This window comes from Kryptolebias marmoratus, linkage group LG14 (assembly GCF_001649575.2).
Source record: "Kryptolebias marmoratus isolate JLee-2015 linkage group LG14, ASM164957v2, whole genome shotgun sequence".
NCBI classification, from domain to species: Eukaryota; Metazoa; Chordata; class Actinopteri; order Cyprinodontiformes; family Rivulidae; genus Kryptolebias; species Kryptolebias marmoratus.
In genome coordinates, this window is record NC_051443.1 from 1,223,189 (window position 1) to 1,233,494 (window position 10,306).

A 10,306-nucleotide genomic window follows, 5' to 3' on the forward strand; every position below is an offset into this window, starting at 1 on the left:
AACCAGAACCAAATGAGGAGAAGCAGCTTTCAGTTTCTATGCACCACAAATTTGGAACAAACTTCCAGAAAACTGTAAAACAGCTGAAACACTGGGTGCCTTTAAATCTCAACTTAAAACCCACCTGTTTAGAATTGCTTATGGCTAAATTAGGCTTAGAGTGCGGGTTTCTGATGTCTTTGATGTTTTTCTCTTTCTTACTGTTTATTCATTGTCACATGCTGTTTTTATTTTGTTTTTTAATTATGTAAAGCACCTTGAAATGCCTTGCTGCTGAAATGTGCTATACAAATAAAATTTGATTGATTGATTGATTAAAATCATCTGTGGAGAAGTGAGTTTTATTAAAGACAATGATGTGAAAGAACCTGCCACTGACAAAAACCTTCATGGTAAATAACGTTGATTCTGTGTCAGCCCACCATTTTGGATGTGTTTAAGGGTTCATCCACAAAGTTTAATTAAATAACATAGTCCACAACCTTTGTCCATTCAGCATGTATGAAGAGGTTTTAGCTGAGCTCAAGCACTTACTCCAATCATTAAACCAGTGGACACATCTGAATGGTGAGACCTCCATCTGTGGCACAAAAATACAAAGAAGACTTGAGGCTTTGTGTCGATCTCAATGAGCCCTCACCACTTTGCTAAGCACTAAAGGGACGAATAGAGTCTGCATGAGAATTACACACTGGTCAGCTAGACTGATGTGTTCCCAGTTTGACATACAATACCAATCAGGAAGTCAGAACATGATGACGGAGTGCCTCTCATGTGTTACTCTGAGCACCACAAATACAGCTGTAGATTTGGAGCCAGACTTTATCACAGAGATAGTCCATTTCTCCTAGCACTCTCCCTAACTGATTTTAAAGCTGAATGTAAAGAGTGTACTGCAATTACACAGTTGTGACATATCTTCCATTCCAGATGGCCTAGAGTGGAAAAGTCCATTCCAGAAGAACCCTAATCTTACTTCCTTTTGCATCATGAACTGGCTTTTACAGTTTTAGTTGAGTCTTCTTCTTCTTCTTCCGGCTGTTCCCTCTATACATGTTGCCACAGCAAGTTACCTTCCTCCATCTTACTCTGTCCTCTGTCCTCACTCCTACTACCTCCATGTCCTTTCCTCAACATTTTCAGCTCTCCTTCTGTCTCCAAACCATACAACATGGCTGCTCTCACCACTGTCTGTAAACCTTTCCTTTCACCTTTGCTGCCACCCTTTTGTCACAAATCCCTCCTGAAACTTTTCTCCATCCACTCGATCCTGCCTGGACTCTCTTCTTCACCTCTTTACCACACTCCCTGTTTTCCTGGACAGTTGACCCTAAGTCCTTGAAGTCCTGCACCTTTGTGACCTCTGCTCCTTGTAGCCTCACTGTTCCACCTGCCTCCATCTCATTCACTCACAGGTACTTGCAAATCCCCTGTGGCTGCTTACAGCTACAGATGACTTTCATTCCTCTTCTTTCAAGTTCATACCTCCACCTCTCCACGTTGTCTTCTACCTGTTCCCTGTTCTCACCACAGATCACAAGGGGCTCAGAGCCAATCCACCTCAATATTGAAGTTATCTGTCACTCCTACAATGCATCCCACCACTATCCTGCTCTCCTCATACATGTCTATCATGTTCTCTGGCAGCCCGATTTCCTCACACAACACCACAACTCCTTCCTTGGCACCTTATCATTTGCTTTTCCTGAATCCACAAAAGCACAATGAAGCTCTTTCTGACCCTCTCAGTACTTCTCCATCAGCCTCCTCAAAGCAAGTGTGGTGATTTGGTTTTTCTATGGGTTTTGTTTATGTTTTATTTTTATTCTTTGGTTTGGGTTTTTGTTTTGTTTCGATTCTGTTGTATTTGCTTCTTGTTTTTGTCTCATGTTCATGTTGCATTTCACCCTTCCCCAGTCACTCACTTGCCTGTCAGCCACGCCCATCTACACCTGTCCCGACTCTGTAATCACTCCACCTGTTTCCACTCATCTCGTTATCCTCAGTACTCAAATACCCGGTCATTTCTCCCACTAGTCGCTGGTTCATTGTCTGTGTTAGTTGTCTGTTGTTTGTCATTGGTTTGCTCGTTGTCTCGCCGCCATTCCTGGTTCTGCTGCTCCGTGCTTTATGTTCTGCTTATCCTTTTGTTTTGCTGCCATGTCAGCTTTTTGTTTTTCGTTTGTTTCTTTAGTTTAATAAATTAGTTTAGTTTCTTTAATATGAGTCTGCGCACTGGGTTCTTCTCCATCAGTTCCACGGTTCCTGACAGCAAGAAGGCATCTGTAGTGCTCTTATTATTATTTTTTTAAGAATCTTTATCATTCCCTAAGGGCAATATGTTTCAAAGTCAGTAGATACACACACACAAGAAACATTAATACATGACAAGAAATCATCCATCCATCCATCCATCCATCCATCCATCCATCCATCCATCCATTCATCCATTCTCTTCCTCTTATCTGGGGTCTGGTTGCGGGGGCAGCAGCCTAAGCAGGGAGACGCAGACCTCCCTCTCCCCAGCCATTTGGGCCAGCTCCTCCGGGGGAATCCCAAGGTGTTCCCAGGCCAGCCGAGAGACATAGTCCCTCCAGCGTGTCCTGGGTCTTCCTCTGGGCCTCCTCCCGGTGGGACGTGCCCAGAACACCTCACCAGGGAGGCGTCCAGGAGGCATCCTCACCAGATGCCCGAGCCACCTCAACAAGAAATCATACTAAAACTAAAACACTAAGATCACAACTGCTCATTTAGGAGCCTGATTGCTGCAGGGATAAGTACATTTTTCAGACTGTTTGTCCTACATCTTGGCAACAGATACATGCATCCAGACGGGAGCAACCTGAACTTACCATGGAGTGGGTGATCAGGATCTGCCAGGATCAGTCTGGCCTTTTTCACTAACCTCTCCTTGTGTAGGTCTTTGCGGTTCTTTAGGGCTGTGCTAGCAAATTTGTAACAACTACTGAAGAGTCTTTTTTTTTTAAATCAATGTCCATTTCATTTGTCTTTGGGACATTTATCTTTAAAAATGAAGACTCGCACCATTCAGATCCACTGGCCCAGGATCAGGGTCATCACTGCTGTGAAAGGAAAGGATGACTGAGTCATCAGCAAACTTTAAAATGTGATGATGTGAATACTGGCTGCAACAATCATTAGTATATAAAATAAACAATTTATTCTTGTAATTTTCCGTTCTTTTCTTACGTGTGTGAACAGAAGTATGATTTCATGCTCTTTCTTGCAAGAAAACCTTACTGCTGCTCACAAATAGTAACCTCTTGTCTAAGTCTAACGTCTACAAAACAATTTTTAATAAAGTAAAAAAAAGTCTAACTTCCACAACCCTTTTCTAGATCTTCATCATGATGCTCATCAATTTTATTCCCTTATAGTAGCTACAACTATATATATTATCCTCATTGTTAAAAAATGGCACTCTACACTTCTCCATTCCTCAGGTATTTCCTCACTCTCAAAAATCCCACTGAATAATCAAGTCAAAAACCTCCCTACCATCTCTCTTAGACATTTCCATCCCTCCACTGGTATGTCATCAGGTCCAACTACCTTCTCCTTCTTCATCCTCTTCAAAGCTTTCCAAACTTCATCCTCACTAATCTTTTCCACTTCCTGGTCCAGTTTCTATGACCTCTACTCTTCTTTCCCTTTCATTCTCTTCATTTATTAACTTCTCAAAGTTCTCCTTCCATCTTCCCATCACCCTCTCCCCTCTTGTTAGAATATTAACATTTCTATCTTTAACAAGCCTAACCTGCTGCACATCCTTTCCAGCCTGATCCCTCTGTCTCAGCTGATACAAGTCCTTCTCTCCCTCCTTAGTGTCCAGCCTCTTGTACAACTCATCATACGCTTCCTGTTTTGCCTTTGCTACCTCCATCTTTGTCCTGTTGCATCTCCCTATATTCCAGTTTACTCTCTTCAGTCCTCTCACTGTCCCATTTCTTCCTGGCTAACCTCTTCCCCTGGATAACTTCACTATTCCTCCACCAGGTCTTCTTATCATCTTGTCTCTGTCCAGATGACACCAAGTACCTTCCTACCTGTCTCTCTAATCACTGTGGCTGTAGCAGCCCAGTCATCTGGAAGCTCTTTCTTACCACCCAGAGCCTTTAACAGCTCCTTTCTGAACTCCTCACCACATTCTTCCTTCCTCAACTTCCACCATTTGGTCTTCTTCTCTGTCTTTACTCTTTTCCTCTTCATCACCACAACAGTCATCCTCCACTCCACCAGGCTCTCCCTGCCACAACCTTACAGTCCTCCGTCTCCCTCAGGTTACCTCTTCTACACAGACTATAGTCTACCTGCGTCCTCCTGCCTCCACTCTTATAGGTCACTCTGTGGTTCTCCCTTTGTTGGAAATAGATGTCGACTACAGTCATTTCCATCCTTTTGGCAAAATCTACCATCTGTCCTTCTTGGCTTCTTTCTTTGACACCAAACCTGCTCATCACCTTCCCATCTCCTCTGTTTCCTTCACCAACATGTCCTTTCAGATCTGCTCCCATCACCACTCTCTCCTCCCTGGGAATACTCTCTATAACTTCATTGAGATCCTTCCAGAGTTTCTCTTTCTCTTCTACATCACATCCAACCTGTGGAGCAGAACCACTGACAGCATTGAACATCAGACCTTCTACTTCTTCCTTCAGACACATCACCCTATCTGACTCTTTTTTCACCTCGACTACATTCTTTGTTAACTCCTCCTTCAGGACCAGCCCTACTCCATTTCTCTTCCTTAAACCCTGCCCCAATGCTGCAAGCCTTGCTGTCCTTCCACTTTGTTTCTACCATTTTCCTCTGCATCATGTCAGCCAACTCTCTACCTTTACCTGTCATTGTCTCTACCTTTACCTGTCATTGTCTCTATGTTTAGAGTTGCTACCCTCAGTCCTACACTCATGACTTTCCTCTTCTCCCACTGCCTCCTGGCACTTTTCACTCCTTGTGGTCTTCAACTACCAGTTGCATGATTTCTGCTGGCACCCTGTTTGTCAACAGCATTGGTAGCTGTTGTTGTTAACCTGGGCCTCAACCGATCAGATATCAAGTAGTTTGGATGAACTCGCTTGTTTGTTTGGCACAATATTTTATGCCAGATGCCTTCCTGACCCTCACCATTTACCCTGGCATGGGACTGGCACGAGAAATAAACTGGCTTGTGCTTCTTCGTGGCAGGCTTACAGTTTTAGTTGAGTATAGCTTTTAAATAATCACAAAACAAAATTAATTTCTTAAAACAGTTTGCTAAGAAAAACACAGCACAACGGATCATCAGCAAAACTACAATGTTTGTTGTATTCTTGTTTCTACATGAACTGTGTCATTTATTTTATCAATGCTCTGCCTTGATAATACTTGCCTGAGAAAAACTAGACAATGTTTTTGATGACAAAAATGTTAACAATGCAAGGCTGCCTGTGTTTTATTTTGCATTTTTATTAACACAAATCACTATGCAATGATCAAATGCAGGAAACATTCAGGAAGCACGTTTACAATATGCTGTTTGTATATTTTGCAGAAGGACAAAAGTTGTTTTTCAGCGTTTTTGTACTCCTTGGCCAGTGTCTGACAAGTTCATTATTGTAACTCGTATTTCTTTGGGATCTTTCTTGAGTCCTCGGACTTAAAAGTTAGAGTCTTGAATGTAGGCCCTCTTTCCATTTTCACAGAAAGAAATGAAAAGTTAGGAATAGAGGAGGAACATATAAATATATATAAGGAATATAATAAGGAACAGATAAATATGATGAGGTCATTCTATAATTTTATATTTTTCAAATTTTGATTGAGTTTTTATGGCTTTCTTATTTGTAATGTTGATAATGCAACTGTAATAAAGTTTAAAGTCTGTCTTACTTTTAAATTATGTAAAATTAGGTTTCATCTTGTGTATGTGAAACTCGCAAATTATTAAAAAGAGCAATCTTTTTCAGATTGGCGTGGTTTGTTTTTCCAAATAAAGGTGAGCTGTTCTAACTACAACTTTCTTTGGCAACATCACGGGGACATCGCCATCCAAAATAAACTGAAGCCACACAGCTCTGTTCTCCATGATGGGAGAACATGCATGGACACATGTTCTATACTGCTGCCGACAACAAAACATTTTCCTTTTCCAGCAGACATCATTCAGCAGTAAAACCAGCAGAATCTTCTTGTAATGAAGTGGGCGGAGCTCCACTTGGGTTGCTAGGTGACGGGCTGGGCTTGGCTTGGGGTTGCTAGGTAATGGGGATTGTGATGCAACAATTCTGAGGTTTTTGGACTCCAAGAAGGATGGGTATTCTGAACTACAGTTCAGCACATAGGCACAAACGGCAGTCAGAGCACGTTCCCCCACCCGAAGGCACAGGGAAGCTACCCTCTCATCTACCAGGGAAAACTCCAATGCACAGGTGCCGAGCCAGGGGGCTCTAAGTAGCCCCACACCAGCCTGGCGTCTCTCACCATGGAAAGCTCCAGTGGAATAAGGTCCAGTCTCTCTCAAGAAGATTGGTTCCAGAAACCAAACTGTGCGTTGAGGTGAGTCTGACTATATCTAGTCGGTACCTCTCAAGTTCAGGCTCCTTCCCCATCAGAGAGGTGATATTCCATGTCCCAAGAGCCAACTTTGGTGAGATAGGGTCAGGGTGCCAGGGGCCCTGCTTTGGTACTCAGTCTTGAGTCTGGAAAATTTAATTAGTAAAGCTCATCTGAACAAAGAGAGTGTGGTAGCTGTGTTTTTTGACATTTGTGATGACCAAATCCATGGCCACACTCCACTAAAGTCAGTAACTCTCGTGCACCCTAATTCATTAATTCATTAAACACATTGAAACTTTAATATGTAATAAAATGTTGATTTAAATACATTAGTTCTATTTGTAAGCGCACACATTTAGTTACTTGTATTTTTATCAACTCATGCTCATCTTTGGTTTGTGCTTATGATTAATTCTTTGTTTGTTTTTACCAGTTGCTCATCTGACGTGGTTCCTGGGAGTTACCTGACAATAGATGGTGGCCAGGGCATAGCACACCTAAAAGCCCAGGGGATAATTGGACTGCACCACTAGTTCCTGCTGGGGAGGGGGAACTTGAATTGCTTTGTTTAAATAAGCTTTTGTACTTAATTTAATGTTTGAATTTAAAAGTTTAATAGTTTAGATTTCCTTCTTTGGTGTTTAGTTTATTAACAAACTTAACTGTACTGTGTTGTTTGTTTGTAGTTGGTGATTGTACTGTGTTTAGGTATCCCTATTGTGTGTATTGGTCTGATCAGCCAGTATATGTACCCTTGTGTGTCATTCAGCTCAGTATTTAGTTCAGGAAAAAATAATTTTGGGAGGGAGTTAATATAAAACCCCTATTTTTCTAATAATTCCTGTGACTCCTCCTGTTTTCAACTCGGAGAGAAGGTTTACTTATAAAAGTGAAAAAAGAGAAAAGGGCATCACAGGCCAATCGGATTAAGAAGTTTTTGTCAGAAAGACAAATTCAAGTGAAAATAGCTGTATAATGGTTTGAAGATAATCAACCAAGATTAATAATTTGCTTGGATTCGAGTTCATCATTATTCAGTTTAAAATATACTTATTCAGAAAGCAGACCAGCCATCTTGATGAAATACAACAAACACTAGACAGAAATGATATGATGGAATTAACTATTACATATTTATTGATACCAGCTAATACTTAAGAGGGAATGAAAAAGCAAATAAAGCTGCAAAGGAGGCTACCAGAACCATCTTAGTTGAAATAGATAATGAATTCATTCGAACGGAAGTAAAGAGCTTAGTCAAGAAGAAAATGAGGGAAAGATAGCAAAAACAATAATATAGGTAAATGTGAATATCTCATCTCAGATTTGGACACAAGGGATTAAACAAAACATTCATAAAAGGAAACATAATACAGGTAAATGTGAATACTGAGATGCAGATGAAACTGTAGAGTTTATTTTATCAGACTGTCATAAATACAGTCAGGAAAGAAATCATCTGATTGACAGTCTAACTAAAATGAAGGTAAGATTTGAAGAAAACAACTGGAAAACAAAATAACTCAAAGAGTGACAGATCTCAAGCTTTAAAGCGGTAGCTGAAACAGACTCGTTTGTTTGAGAAGATATGAGTTTTTTGTTAGTTTTGTTTTGGTTTTTGTTAGCTTTTTTTTTTTTAGCGTCGTTCCTGTCCACACTCCATGCCGGTTAGTGGCGGTAATGTACTATAATTGTTGTTTGACAACCGCCAAAGAAAACCGAAGAAGATCCGGACCCACCCAGTGACGCCATGACGTCATAATGAGGTCAGTCTTTGGCGTCGCCATGTTGGTTTCATATTCGTTACATCAGATTAGTCACAGCCCCGTCCCCAGTATGGAAAAGACTCGCTTTTCTACAGTGAAACTTGTCTTTTGACGTAAGTATGTATTTATATAATTTTTCAAACCAATACTTTTAAGGGCTGTGCGATCAAACTACGAAACAAATTACAGGCTAATTCGATTTGTCCGACATGACGCCGAACGAGGCTAATGCTAAAAGTAGCTGCTAAAAAGTAGCTAATGCTAACGAGTAATATCAGAAGCTACAAAGCGTAGAAAGTAAATACTGTTCACACAGTTTTACAGTTGTTTTTAAGATATCTGTTTCAAAATGCAGGTTAAAAAGGGACTCGTTCCAAATATGTACATACACTTAAATGTATACATGTTTAAATGACCATACCGACAAATGTTCATGGGCACCCACATTTATCAAGTTGTTTAATTGTAAAGTAAAAGGTTAAACTAACAGACTTTGGATTGTTTGTATCTCACTTAAATAAGCAACAGTGTTGTTGAAGACACTGGGATCATTATTTGTTATAAAATGACTTTTATCAACGTTTTCCAGACCTGGGTATTGATAAAACATTTGTTTGAGTTTAAGACAGGGGTCTGCAATCTGTGGCCCTTCAGCCTTTTTTAACATTGCCAAAAATTACAGGAAGATGAGAGATGTTTATATTTACAATAACAATAAAAAGTTCATTTTTAGCGGTTATCCTGTCCAGATGTTTGCAACGGGCTGCCTGTTGGAGTTCAGTTTTTTATTTTTTTTACAGATATTAGTAAAAATCATTTTTTTTAAATGCATTGTGTTCACAGCTTCCCAGTTTTTCATTATTTCTCTGCTAGATATAACTTAAGTTTTTACTAGAATGTTTTGAAAAATGAGATCAGTTTTCCTTGTAGTTAGCCTGTTCCCTACTTTGTTTATGCATTTTCCTGACATACAAGGAGCTGTTTCTCCACATAAACATGTCCTGTAATACTAGGCCAAGTGTCCCTGCCTTCTCTCTTCATTGGAAGTTGAAGCCAGCAGGATTCGTTTTATGAAAGCTGCCATGTTGTATTGTTCAAACCAGATGCAGATGCTGGACATGGGCGATTTGGGGCTAAAAAGTAAAGGTTGCAGACCCCTGGTTTAGGAGGTTGTGTGTGTCACCCCGAGTCGTTTGTTCTAAAGTGTGTTGACGCCAAGTTGCTTAGCCGTGTTAGCTTTAAGAGTTAGCTGGGTGAACTTGATGTACTCAGCCAAGTGTTTGGATTTTAAATGACTAATTAAATTGGTTCTGTTGGATGTAGCTTTATTGCTATAGTCATGAGCAATAAGCTACTGAGCTGCTCTGCACAGTGACCTCTATTACTGGATTGGACGCTGCCTATTGGCCAGCATTGAGGCCGGCGCGACGTCACTGGAGCCGCCATGTTGTGTGGAATAGACGTTTGTCAACAATGGCACATGGCTAGCACTGCAGGCTTCCCATGGCTCTAAAATCGCTAATAATTATCCGATTTTCAAAATTTAAAGTTCTGCGTGGAGGAAATAAAAAGTTCTAGCGAAAGGAGTTATGATCGTTGGTAATTGACAAAGTGGTAATGGTCAATTGAGCCGAAGGTTGACGTAGGCCTACTCATGAGTCACAATGGAAGATTTTTGAGGATCATTTGCCACCTCTTCATTATGTCAAATTCACTTTATGTAAAAGCGCACCTACAATATCAATATTTTTTTTTTATTTTATGTTCTCAGAAAGATCCTATTGGTATATATATTAGGGCTATGTGTGGTGTTTTTAGGAAATGTGGCCCCTAAATATAATGCATGTGGCCCCCTATCGGTAAAACCGCATAAAATTTATTACAAAGTGGCAACATCTCATCCACTATTGGGATCTAAATGCATTTTCCATAATCTTAAAGTATGGCGGAGAAATTTATAGTTAACCATTGTGCTAGCTAGC

General features: G+C 40.5%; 1 protein-coding gene across 2 annotated transcripts in view; it reads left to right on the forward strand.

Annotated features, from left to right (window-relative positions):
* The first annotated feature begins 8,306 nt into the window (after nucleotides 1-8,306).
* The window catches only part of LOC108244757 (3-hydroxy-3-methylglutaryl-coenzyme A reductase), a 15,362-nt gene continuing 13,362 nt past the window's right edge, over nucleotides 8,307-10,306 (forward strand). The window contains exon 1 of one of the 2 annotated variants that reach the window (XM_017431199.3): nucleotides 8,307-8,437. The gene's annotated coding sequence lies outside the window, so the exon portion shown is untranslated. Of the gene's footprint in view, nucleotides 8,442-10,306 lie in introns of both variants that reach the window. The other variant, XM_017431200.3, reaches the window with a different exon arrangement.